The following is a 14,573-nucleotide window of genomic DNA, read 5'->3' on the forward strand; positions in this document are numbered from 1 at the left end:
AAAAGCAAGGGAAAGTCAAGTGGACTAATTAGTTAGATTCCCAAGTCCTAGCCAACTCCTAAGGAAAGACTAGAGTTAGTGGAATTCCAGTCAATTAGAGGAATTAATTAACAATCACGATAAGTTTAATAACTCAAGAGCCTCCAGTTAATCAATTAAAGCCAAGAATATAAAAAAGCTAAATAAGAATCATAAATCTGAAATACCTCAATTACATTTAATAAAAGGAAATTAATCCAAAAATACAAAGAGTTCATAAGCCAATTTGACAACATAAGTAATTAAATGAGAGCATTAAAGTATCTGAAAGTAAAAGAGAAATATAAGGTAAAAGAAATATTGAACCTCATGAAGAGTTGAAATCCTAAATCCTTTAAGAGGAATCCTAATCCTAAAACCTAAGAGAGAGGAGAGAACCTCTCTCTCTAAAAACTACATCTAAACTTATGAAAAGTGAATAATGATCGACCCCTTAATGAATGGATGCATTCCCCCACTTTATAGCCTCTAATCTGTGTTTTCTGGGCTGAAAACTGGGTCAGAAACAGCCCAAAAATCGCCTCCAGCGATTTCTGTTACGTTCAGGTTGCGGCAAAGTGACGCGGAGGCGTCGTCCACGTGTTTGCATGGATTACGTTTCTGCCAGGTCACGCATCCGCGTGATCCACGCATTCGCATCACCTGGCTTCGGGGCGACTATGAAAAATTATATCTCGTTGCAAAGCCCCGAATGGTAGCTTTCCAACCCAACTGGAACCATCTCATTTGGACCTATGTAGCTCAAGTTATGACCGTTTGAGTGCGAAGAGGTCAGGCTGGACAGCTTAGCAATTTCTTCAACTTCTTGTATTCCTTCCATTTTTGCATGCTTCCTTTCCATCCTCTAAGCCATTCCTGCCCTATAAACTCTGAAATCACTTAACACACATATCAAGGCATCTAATGGTAATAAGAGATGATTAATATTAGCAATTTAAAGGCCCAGGAAACATGTTTTCAATCATAGCACAAAATTAGGAAGAAAAACGTAAAACCATGCAAATAGTATGAATAAGTGGGTAAAGAGTTGATAAAAATCACTCAATTGAGCACAAGATAAACCATAAAATAGTGGTTTATCAACCTCCCCACACTTAAACATTAGCATGTCCTCATGCTAAGCTCAAGAGAAACTATAAAGGGGTGAAGAGGAATGGTAGAATGTATGAAATGCAACCTATCTATATGAATCCAACTACATGAAGAATGCTTTTTCCTACTTGGTTTAAAAGTAAATAAATTCTCCAAGAATAAATATGAACTGGATTTCACTAATTCAAATCATAAAAATGAAGTACAAATAGGCTTGTAGAAGAAAATAGCTCATCAAAGCCGGGAACAAAGAATCGAGCATCGAACCCTCACTGGGAGTGTATGCACTCTAATCACTCAAGAGTTTTAGGTTCGATTCTCTCAATTCTCTACTAACCTATCTTTCTAAGTCTTGCTCTTCATCTAACAATCAACATAAATTTAATGCACAGATACACATATCAAGAGGTCTTTTAAGGGTTGTAATGGGGTTAGGGTCAAGGTAGGAGTGTATTTGGCCAAGTGGACTAAAATCTGAATCCTTAATTAACTTAAAATTTCCACCTAACTTTAGACAATCTATGTAATCATAATACCACATCTATCTATCCATTAACCATATTTTCCACATATTCATGCATTCTAATTTCAAGTACAGTACATATGCATTGCTTTCACCACTTACTTTGGGGTATTTTGTCCCCTTTTTGCTTAATTGCTCTTTTTTTCTTTTCTTTTTCTCTCTTTTTTTTATATATATTTTTTCTTTTCTTTTATTTTTCTCAATGCATATGATTAAATTATTGGATGCATGAATCATGTCCTAAAAATTTCTTTCACATTTTCAGAAAATTCTAACATACTCAATTCTCAAACCAAATGTTTCCAAATTCAATTTCTCCACACTTAAATCATAAGCACTCTCACTAGTCTAAGCTAACCAAGGATTCAAATTAAGGGCATTATTGTCTTTTGCAGGTGGATGTTATTTCTAGTTTACCTTACCCCTCCTCTGTGAGGGAAGTCCGTTCATTCCTTGGCCATGCAGGTTTTTACCGGAGATTCATTAAGGACTTTAGTAAGGTAGCACTACCCTTATCCAGACTACTGCAGAAAGATATTGAGTTCGAGTTTAGTGAAGATTGCAAACAAGCGTTTGATAAGCTGAAGACCGCCCTGACTCAAGCTCCAATTGTGAGAGGACTAGACTGGAGCCAGCCATTTGAAATCATGTGCGATGCTTCCAACCATGCAGTAGGAGCAGCGCTGGCTTAGGGTGAAGGTAAGGATCCTTTTGTAATTGCCTATGTGTCTAAGACTTTAGACACTGCTCAGTCTAATTATACTACTACTGAGAAATAGCTTCTGGTTATTGTTTTTGCTCTGGATAAATTCCAAGCCTATTTACTTGGTGCTAAAGTAGTAGTGTACTCAGACCACGCAGCTCTAAAGTATTTATTAGCTAAAAAGGAGTCCAAACCAAGGCTTATACGTTGGATACTACTACTACAAGAATTTGATTTAGAAATTAAGGACAGGAGTGGTAACCAGAATCTAGTGGCAGACCACTTGAGTTGCCTTGAGCACATTACGGATACCTCCACTCCTATAAATGATAATTTCCCATTCGACAACTTACAAGCAGTATTTGAAGTAGTCCCTTGGTATGCACCTGTAGCTAATTATCTAGTTAGCTGCACTTTTCCTCCAAACTTTACTAAGCATCAAAGGGACAAGCTGAGAAACGAGTCCAAATATTATATATGGGATGACCCATATTTATGGAGATGTGGTGCTGACCAGGTAATTAGACGGTATGTGCCTCAATCAGAATTCCAGTCCATTTTAGAGGCCTGCCACTCATCTGAGAGTGGAGGACATTTTGGCCCTCAAAGAACAGCTAGAAAAATTTTAGACTGTGGATTCTGGTGGCCTACTCTTTTTAAAGACGCTGCTCAATTTTGTAAATCTTGTTCCCCATGCCAAAGGTTTGGTAATATATCCAAGAGGGATGAGATGCCTCAACAGACTATGCTTTTCTGTGAAATTTTTGATGTTTGGGGCATTGACTTCATGGGTCAATTTCCAAATTCTAATGGTTATTTTTATATATTGTTAGCGGTAGATTACGTTTCTAAATGGGTGGAAGCAATTCCTACCCGTGCTGATGATGCTAACACCGTTGTTTCCTTTGTTAGAACCCATATTATTTGTCGATTCAGATCACCACGAGCAATCGTGAGCGATCAAGGTACCCATTTCTGTAATAGGAGACTAACAGGATTTCTGAAGAAGCATGGGATAGTTCATAAAGTGGCAACAGCCTACTATCCCCAGACTAATGGGCAAGCTGAGGTGTCTAACAGAGAGATAAAGAGTATATTGCAGAAGATAGTCAAACCTAATAGAAGAGACTGGAGCACTAGGCTACAAGATGCACTCTGGGCATACAAGACAGCATACAAGACACCCATTGGAATGAGTCCCTTCCGCTTAGTTCATGGAAAAACCTGTCACCTCCCAGTTGAGGTAGAGCACAAAGCCGTTTGGGCAGTAAAGGAGTGCAATATGGAATTTGAGAAAGCCGAAGTTGAAAGGAAGTTACAACTGCAAGAATTAGAAAGCCTTCGCCTAGAAGCTTATGAAAACTCAAGGCTGTACAAGGAAAAGATGAAGGCTGTGCATGATATGCACATTAAGAGGAGAGAGCTCCAACCTGGGGACTTTGTCCTCCTTTACAACTCTAGACTGAGGCTCATGCCAGGCAAGTTATGATCAAGATGGGAAGGTCCATATAGAGTAGAGAAGGCCGAGCCATACGGAGTTTTCCAGCTAAGTCATCCTTCAAGCTTTGAATTCATCAAAGTTAATGGACATCGCTTAAAGCTATATCTTGGTGAGAAGGTGACGAAAACCAAGGAGCTAGAGATCTTCCTCTTGGAGGATCCACCCAGAGCAGAAGACTGAGCTAGTGGAGCGTCCAACTTAAGGACGTTAAAGCAAAGTGCTGGGTGGGAGACAACCCACCATGGAATGATCGTTTCTTTCTTTTATTTCTTTATTTCCTTTCTCAATAACTTCTCTCATTACTAGTGCCTATAGTTTACATCTTTATTTGCATATTGCATAAAAAAAGGGGGGGGGGCACGTGACGCGACAGCGTCACCGATGCGTCCGCGTTGCAGGTGAGTAAGAAAGAAAAATAAATCGAACAGAAAGTCACGCGGGAGCGTGGCTGGAGGCGTGCCTTAAGCACAAATTGATCCACGCGACCGCGTCGTTGACGCGTCCGCGTCACCCATGCAGACGCGTGACCTGAAAATCGACGTAAGAAAGGGTGCATGGCGAAAGTTGTGCTGGAGTGGGGCTGGACTGGCGCTAGACGCACAAGCCTTACCACGCGAACGCGTGCCCCACGTGTCCGCGTCGTATTCCAATATTGGCCATCCACGCGATCGCGTCCACCACGCGACCGCGTCACCCTGGAATTTGGAAACAATGAGTTTCGAACAGAGAGTTGTGCGAGCGCGATGCTGCCCTCGCGCCAGTAGCACCAAACGAATCACGCGTCCGCGTGACCGACGCGACCACGTCGATTCATATAAGCGCCATCCGCGCGAACGCGTACCCCACGCGTCTGCGTCGCTTGCTTCGCACAACTTATCCTAAATCTTCCAAAATATCTTATCTTTCTCTTCCCCAAATCCTACTTTTTCTTTTCCCTTCTTATTTCTTTCTTCCCCTTTCTTCCTTCTTCCCTCTTTCTCACTTTCTTCTTTCTCTCTCTCTCACCACCATTATCAAGGTTATTCTTTTCTTCTTCCCTCTTTAATTTTCTATTCTTCTTCTTTATTTTATGTTTTCTTCTTCCATTCTTTTTTTCTTTTTACTTTCATTATCCATATTTTCTTTTTCTTTCTTTTTCTTTTAATTGGTGTCGAAAATTTATTTGGGCCATTGTTTCTTATTATTTGCTTGTGGATTGTTGCAAAAATTGTTTGGCAATTATATATTAATTTTTAAGGGTTGCTTGCATTTTCAATTTATTATTTTTATTAGCTTATTTACCATGCATGCTATGTGTTTGTGAAAACGCCCGTATGGCATTGTGCACTGTTTTGCGATATCTTTTATCCTACTACTCTAAAATGCTTGCTTTTCACAAAACCCTTTTTCATATCATATTAATTCAATATAATTGTCATTACAAACAGATTATTAGTTTGAAAGGCTTGGTAATCTAACTTGAACATTGAATGCTTGATCTATGCTACTCATGCCTTTGCCTGCATGCCAATAAACACCTTGCATTTAATTATCATCATATGCACTTGCTATTTCCATTAATGTTTTTTACATGTATTCATGACCATGTGTTAACATCTTCATCTTTTAATGTGCATTAATTACCCCCTTTCCCGTTCTCTTCCTTGCTCCAACCCTTGTCATTTTAACATACTTTCTGTTTTCTTTCTTTTAGGATGGCCACCAAGAAAGGCAAGGAGAAAGCTACTCCCAAAACACCAGCAAGAAGAGGAACAAAGAGAACATTAGTGGTAGAGCCATCTTCAACTGCAGTTAAGCCCTCAACAAAAAGAATTAAGAGTATTATAAAGGTTGATGAAAAAGAGAAAGCCTTCCCAGCAAAGGACACTGTGCGATTTATCAATCGCTACTGTGAGCAGATGTTCCCCATACTGGCAGAAAGGAGTTACAACAATGAATACCTTCTTTTCCTTCCGCCCGTATTGCTGAATTTGTTGAGCTGCAAATTGAGCGAAGACAATGGAGTTTCCTACAGAGACAGCCACGACAGGTTAATCTTTCCTGGGTAGTCGAGTTCTACTCTAATTTTCACCTGCCAACCCTGCAGTCTGTCTATGTCCGACAGAAGCAAGTCCCCATTACAGAAGAGGCCATTCAGCGAGCTTTAGATCTTCCCCCTACTCTAGAAGGACTAGATGCATTTCAAGAGGCCGCACTCAAGTGCCAGATGTACTAATTTGACTGGGACGCTGTTCTCAAAGTTATCGCACTACCTGGCAGCAGATGGATCTACGGATACCATCGTTCCCGACCTAAGGAAATATTGGCTTCTGCACTTACCTTGGAGACTCGCGTATGGGCACAGATTATGTCCCATTACGTCTTTCCGAGCACCCACGAGTCCTCTTTCACTGCAGACATGGCCGTTCTACTATGGTACATCCTTACAGACCAGCCTCTGAACCTACCAAGACACATCTGGAATGCTATAGGACACATACAAATTGCGGGCAACTTACCTTTTCCCGCCTTGGTTTCAGATCTCGTCTCAGCAGCCGGAGTCTCCTACAGAGCTGGAGACACCAAAGCCATGCTCCCACGGGATGATCAGTAATCCCTAACAGGAAATATATCAGACTTCCAGCAGCCACTACAAGCCAGCCTACTGAACCGGCTGAAGACATTCCTCCTTCAACACCACAAGCACCTACAACAAACCAACTTCTCCATTAGGTACTTGAGAGGTTGGATCGGCAGGAACACAAAGCAAAGCTAAGAGACCGCCGTAACAAGCGCCGATTCACCTACCTCAAGGAGCTACTTATGGGAAAATACAAAGACCTAGACACCCCGGACTCGACTTTATTTACCAGCACAGGGAGCCATGACGGTCCCGACTGTGGAGATACTGCTACCAACCCACCTTTGTTCCTGACAGATGGCACCGAGGACGGTGCAAAGCCTTAAGTGTGGGGAGGTCGGTCAGTACCTGACTTCCGGAGGTAATTTCTCTTCCTTAACACCAATAAAATAGGATATTTAGTTAGTTTTTCTTTTGTAGAATAGGATAAATTACATAGTAATAGGTTAGCTGCACTACTTGATTGAAAAGATAATAAGTTTCTTCTAAGACTCTATTTTTAGAATAAAATTTTGCTAATTTTAATCAAATCTTTTATGTTAAATTTCCTTGAAGTTGTATTTGGAACATGGTTTTTGAGCTAAAGAACACACAACCTGTGAGACTTTGAGCCTAAATACATGGTTACATTATTTAACCATAATTATTTTATTCTTGCGTATTTACTTCTCTATGATTGTAATCTATATTTTGTTTCATCCTATATGTCCAATGTTTAATATATTTCTATGCTTGCATATGATTGAGGCCATTATTTGTTTAGCTCACTTATCCCAAATAAGACTACCCTTTCCAATTACCTTTGTTAGCCACTTTGGGCCTTTAAATCCCATTTGTTCTTTATTTTACCACATCACTAGCCTTAAGCGAAAAAATAATTATATATCCCAATTGAATCTTTGGTTAGTTTGAGATAGAATTGTGCGTTAATTGAGTATGGGAAGATTGTGGGAACAAAAGATAATAAGAGAATGTGTCATGATAACATAATGGGAATTTGGGTACCTACTCATGTGAAACTATAAAAGAAAAATTAAAATTCTATGTGCATTGATAAGCTGTGTTTATGTTAAAAAAATCCAAAAATATTCAATAAATAAATAAGGTATCATATAGTTGCATTCATACGTATAGGTTGCATTGCATAACATGATTTTTACATGTTCCTGCTCATTTATTTTATCTCCTTCAACTAAGCATGAGGATATGCTTATGTCTAAGTATGGGGAGGTTGATAAACCATTATTTTATGGTTTATATTGTATTTAGTTGTGTGGTTTTATCAAATCTTTAGCCATTTATTCGTTAAATTAGCATGTATTTACAATTCCTTCCCAAAATTACTCCATGGTTGAAAACTTGCTTCCTAGAGACTTTTAATTCTGTATTTTAATTCTCCTTTATTCCATTTGATACCGTGATCTGTGTGTTAAGTGTTTCAGGCTTTATAGGGCATGAATGACTTGGAGATTAGAAAGGAAGCTTGCAAAAATGGAAGGAACACAAGAAATTTAGGAGATGACCAGCGAAAAGTGATGCGGACGCATGGCTCACGCGACCACGCGAATTAGAGGAAATTTCAGTGAGGCGCTCGCGTGCCTGACGTGAACTCATGGATTGGAAACTGCACAAGTGACCTGAATGCGTAGACGACGCGCACGCATGGCAATGCAAAACACTGGATAACGCGAACGCGTGGATGACGCAATCGCGTGACGTGCACAATCTGCAGAATCTGCAGAATTCGCTGGGGGTGATTTTGGGCCCTGTTTTGACCCAGTTTTCGGCCCAGAAAATCAGATTAGAGCCAGGGAACATGCAGAGACCAGGAACAACATTCATTTTGCATAATTTTAGTTTTAGATCTGATTTTACTCCTCCTCTAGGTTTTCCCTCTACACATTCATAGTTCTTAGGAATTTGATTTTATTGCTTTTTGGATTGGGATATTGAGAAGAGTTGTTACCTCCGTCAAGACTTCGTCATTCTAGTTTGTTTCCTTACTTGTCACTTACTCTTTCATATCCTTAATTTCTTTAGAGTTACTATTAGATTATTTTCAGAATTTATTAATACAAGAACTATTTTTATTTTAATTGATCCTTTTGATTATTATTTATCATCTCTTTTTTTATTTCCCTTTCTTATTTCGTGAATTTTACATTCATAATGAGCGAGTAGTTCCATAACTTGATTGGGAGTTGGTTGAAAGGAATACCTTGAGTTGGAATGCCCAAGAGTAAAATTATAGTAGGGTTTAGCATTGGGTCACCATCTAATCACTAACACTAGTCCTTCCCAAGGGAGAGGATTAGAACTTGTGAGTATAAACTGACTTCCAACTTGTTTAACTTTCCTTTATCCGGTAACAGATAACTGAGCAAACAACCTTCAATTATCAATTGATCTTGGGAGAACTCCAACAAGGATAGGCCTTCCAACTAATCTACTCCCGGTCAAAGTTTTTTTTTATTTAAATAACATAAATTCTCTGATTTAATTTCCTGTTTATCAACTCAAACCATTTTAGAAAACATCTGATTAATAAAATAGCACATCTTTCTGCAACTCGTTGGGAGACGACCTGGGATTCATACTCCCAGTATTTTAATTCTAATTTTGTGACAACCCTTCTAAATTGATAAGCGGATTTTTGGTTGGTTAAGAACTATGCTTGCAACGTATCTCTTATAATAATTTCTTAACTCGCCAATTTCTGCCACGTCATTCATCAAGAAGAAATAGAAGGGCTGAACATGGAGCAAGGTGCAAGTGTGGGGAAATCCTCTGAGCTTACTGAAGATACCTTGCCACTACCAATGGCTCCAGATGATCACGTGCCTAGCCATGAGCAGAAAATGGAGTTGAAGCCGCTTCCATTCCACCTCAAGTATGCTTACCTTGAGGAAAATTAGACACTCCCAGTTATCATTGCAAGCGAACTCACTTCCCAACAGGAGGAGCAGTTTCTTAGTGTGTTGAGAAGACACAAGAAAGCTATTGGGTGGAGCTTGGCAGATATAGTAGGCATCAGCCCTCAAGTGTGTGAGCACCGTATATTTTTAGAAGAGGGAGCAAGGCTTGTCCGACAACCTCAAAAGCGGCTAAACCCCACTATTCTAGAGGTTGTCAAGAAGGAAGTGACCAGACTGCTTGAAGCCGACATCATCTATCCAATTTCGGATAGTGAATGGGTCAGCCCAATACAGGTGGTACCAAAGAAGTTTGGTGTCACAACAGTGAAGAATGAGCATGGGAAACTCATGGCAACTAGAGTGCAGAACTCCTGGAGGGTGTGCATTGATTATAGGCGCCTCAACCAAGCTACTCGCAAGGATCACTACCCCCTGCCCTTTATCGATCAAATGCTTGATCGCCTGTCAGGTAAATCACACTACTGTTTTCTAGATGGTTACACTGGCTATTTTCAAATTCATATAGCTCCTGAAGATCAGGAGAAAACTACCTTTACATGTCCCTTTGGAACGTATGCATACAAGAGGATGCCTTTTGGCTTATGTAATGCACCAGCTACGTTTCAAAGGTGCATGATGAGTATTTTCTCAGATCTTCTTGAGAATTGTATAGAAGTTTTCATGGATGACTTTAGTGTGTATGGTGGTTCGTTTAACTATTGCTTGGATAGTTTAGCTAGAGTATTAGACAGGTGTGTTAGTTCAAATCTTGTATTGAATTTTAAAAAATGTCATTTTATGGTAAAACAAGGTATTGTTCTAGGACATGTTGTTTCTAATACTGGTATTTCAGTTGATCCAGCAAAGGTAGATGTCATTTCTGGTTTACCTTACCCCTCCTCCGTGAGAGAAGTCCGTTCATTTCTTAGTCATGCAGGTTTCTACCAGCGATTTATCAAGGACTTCAGTAAGGTAGCTTTGCCTTTATCCCGACTGCTGCAGAAGGATGTTAAATTCGAGCTGAGTGAGGACTGCATGGAAGCGTTTGATAAGCTGAAAATTGCCTTGACTCAAGCTACGATTGTGAGAGGGCCAGATTGGAGCCAGCCATTTGAGATAATGTATGATGCCTCCAACTATGCAGTAGGAGTGGCGCTGGCTCAGCGCGAAGGTAAGGACCCTTTTATAATTGCATATGCTTCTAAGACCTTGGACGCTGCTCAGTCTAATTATACTACCACTGAAAAAGAGCTTCTGGCTATTGCTTTTGCTCTGGATAAATTCTGAGCCTACTTACTTGGTACTAAGGTGGTAGTATACTCAGACCATGCAGCTCTAAAATATTTATTAGCTAAGAAATAGTCCAAACCAAGGCTAATACGTTGGATATTGTTGCTGCAAGAATTTGATTTAGAAATCAAAGATAGGAGTGGTTCCCAAAATTTAGTGGCGGACGACATGAGTCGCCTAGAGCACATTAAGAATGACTCCACTCCTATCAATAATGCTTTTCCATTTGATAGCTTGCATGCAATATCCGAAGTAGTTCCTTGGTACGCACCTATAGCTAATTATTTTGTTAGTCGTACCTTTCCTCCTAATTTTACTAAGCATCAAAGAGACAAGCTTAAAAGCGAGTCCAAATATTATATATAGGATGACCCATATTTATGGAGATGTGGTGCAGACAAAATAATTAGAAGCTGTGTTCTACAATCAGAATTCCAGTCAATATTATGGGCCTGCCACTCTTCAGAGAGTGGTGGACATTTTGGTCCTCAAAGAACAGCTAGAAAAATTTTAGATTGTAGATTCTGGTGGCCTACACTATTTAAGCATGCAACTGCTTTCTGTAATTCTTGCCCCCGATGCCAAAGGTCTGGGAATATATCCAAGAGGGATGAGATGCCCCAACAACTTATGTTGTTCTGTGAAATTTTTTATGTTTAGGGTATTGACTTCATGGGTCTATTTCCAAACTCTAATGGTTTCTTATACGTACTGTTAGCTGTTGATTATGTTTCCAAATGGGTAGAAGCAATTCCTACCCGTACTGATGATGCTAACACTGTTGTCTTCTTTGTTCGAAATAATATTATCTATCGCTTTGGATCACCACGAGCAATCGTGAGTGATCAAGGCACTCACTTTTGTAATAGGAGATTAACAGGTCTACTGAAGAAACATGGCATTGTTCACAAGGTGGCGACGGCTTACCATCCCCAGACCAATGGGCAGGCCGAGGTGTCGAACAGAGAGATAAAGCGTATCCTGGAGAAGGTCGTCAAGCCTCATAGAAAAGACTGGAGTGCCAGGCTTGCAGATGCGCTTTGGGCTTATCGGACAGCATACAAGACACCAATCGGAATGAGTCCATTCCGCCTAGTCTATGGAAAGGCTTGTCACCTCCCAGTGGAGGTGGAGCATAATGCTTTCTGGGCAGTATGGGAATGTAACATGGGATTGGAGAGAGCCAGAGCTGAAAGGAAGTTACAACTACAGGAATTAGAGAACCTTCGCCTAGAAGCATATGAGAACTCCAGGCTATACAAGGAGAAGGTGAGGATTGTGCATGACAAGAATATCAAGCGAAGAGAGTTCAGACCTAGAGAGTTAGTTCTTCTTTACAACTCAAGGTTGAGGCTCATGGCAGGCAAGCTGAGATCAAGGTGGGAAGGACCCTATAGAGTGGAGAAGGCAGAGCCATACGGAATTTTCCACCAGAGTCATCCTTCAAGCTCCAAATTCATCAAAGTCAATGGGCACTGCTTGAAGATGTATCACGGTGAGAAAATGAAAAACAATAAGGAGCTAGATGTCTTCCTGTTGGAGGATCCACCAACAGAAGAAGACTGAGCTTGTGGACCATCCAACTTAAGGACGTAAAAGAAAAGTGCTAGGTGGGAGATAACCCGCCATGGTATGATCGTCCCTTTTTATTCTTAGTTTTATTTTATTTTATTTTTATCAGTGTTCATTCACAATTTCTGTATCATCCCCTGCATTCTACATAAAAAAGGGGGGGCATTCGACGCGCAAGGGTCTATGACGCGTACGCGCCATACGTGAATGCGAAATATATTGGATTGAACAGAGAGTTGCACAGGAGTTGAGCAGGAAGCATGCTTTGTGCACAATCAAGCCCACGCGTACGCATATCTCACGCGTGCGCGTCACCTGAAGTTTTTGCAACCCACGCGTACGCGTCTAGGACGCGCACGCGTGGATATGGAAATCGGCGTTAATATGCTTTTGAACAGAAAGTTGTGATGGTCTGGGACTGGCGCTGTGCTAGAGGCACAAAATCAATCACGGGTACGCATCCCTGACGTGTGCGCATCATTTTCACCTAATGGCCATCCACGCATGCGCAGGCGTGACGCGCACGCGTCGTATGAAATTTTGGCCCCAACCCAGAATGAACAGAGAGTTGTGTGTGTGCGGGGCTGGTCTCGCGCGACTAGCACGACCAAGGGCACGCTTACGCGTTGCCTTCCTTTTTGCGCAACCCACGCGTACTCGGGGTGTACGCGTGCGCGTCGCATCACTTAATCAGCGCGCCGTCTGTTTCAATTATTCCTCCCTCCCAAATCCTAATTCTCATTCAATCCTCTTTCTTCCTTCTTTCTTCTTTCTTCTTTCCTCCTTCTTACTTCTTACTTCCTACTCCTTTCTTCTCCCCTTTTTTTCATCTTCTTCCTCAGGTTTCTTTCCTTCCTCTCCTACTCTTTCATTCTCCTTTCATTTATTGCATTTAATTATTTTTCTTTCTTCTCAATTTTATATTAGTTTAGTTTTTTATGGTTTCTTTTTCATTCTTTTCTCATGCATTTTTTTATGTTGGTGTTGGACCTTTATTTGGGTATTATTTATTATATTTGAACTTGTGGATATTATAAGGAGTAACTTGACAATTGATATTTTATTATAGATCTCATATACACTTGACTACTTATTTTATTTCCTATTTTAACTTGCCCACCAAGTGTTTGTGAAAAAGCTCTCATGGCATTTTGTACTCTTTTCTACTTTACTCTTACACTTTAATGCCTCTCTTTTTCACAACACTTGCATTCCACATGTATTGGGATTATCATTCACAATTGTCATCATACAAGTGCTCTTTAATTTGGTACATTTAATAATTGATGCTTGAGTTATGCTTCTCATGCCTATTACTTGCATACTTTTACACTCTTGCATCCCATTGTTATGAATTGCCTTCTTGATCTTAATTGCTGCCTTACCTACATGTTGTAGCTACCATGTATTTAAGTTATTATCTTGTATTTGGCATTCATTATCACTTGGAATTTCTTCCTTCCGGTTTTTAGTTATCTATCTTTAACATTCTTCCTCGTTCTTTCTTCCTTAGGATGGGTACCAAGAAAGGAAAAGAGAAGGCCACTGATAAGACACCGGCAAGGAAAGGCACTAAAAGAATCATGGCTAAGGCACAACCCACTACAAGAGTTAAGCCACCCACGAAGCGAGTGAAGCGGACAATCAAAGTTAATGAGGTGGAAAAGGCGTTTCCTGCTAGGGACTCTGCTCGGTTCACTAACCGTTACTGTGAGCAGATGTTCCCTATCCTGGCTAAGAAAAACTACAATAATGAGCACCTGCTAATTCTTCCAACACACTTTGTTGATTTTGTGGAGCCCCGCATCGAAAAGAGACAATGGGAATTCTTGAGAAGGCAGCCACGGGAGGCCAATTTATCATGGGTAGTCGAGTTCTACTCCAACTTCCACTTGCCTACCCTGTAGTCTGTTTATATTCATCAAAAGCAAGTACCTGTCTCCGAAGGGGCCATCTAGCACGTATTGGATCTTCCACCTAGCCCGGAGGGGTTGGACGCCTATCAGGAGGCCTCTCTCAAGCGCCAGACGTACCAGTTTGACTGGAATAGCGTCCTTGGCGTCATAGCACAACCTGGCAGCACATGGATCTACGGACAACATCGGACTCGACCTAAGAGCATCTCAGCTCCTGCACTTACCTTGGAAGCTCACGTGTGGGCACAGATTATGTCCCACTATGTTTTTCCGAGAACTCACGAGTCCACCTTCACTACAGACATGGTTGTCCTCATCTGGTGCATTTTTACAGAGCAGCCCTTCAACTTACCAAGAAACATCCGGCAGGCCATGGGACTGATGCACGAAAAACTTGTCTCT

Source organism: Arachis ipaensis, chromosome B05, assembly GCF_000816755.2.
Source record: "Arachis ipaensis cultivar K30076 chromosome B05, Araip1.1, whole genome shotgun sequence".
Lineage (NCBI taxonomy): Eukaryota > Viridiplantae > Streptophyta > Magnoliopsida > Fabales > Fabaceae > Arachis > Arachis ipaensis.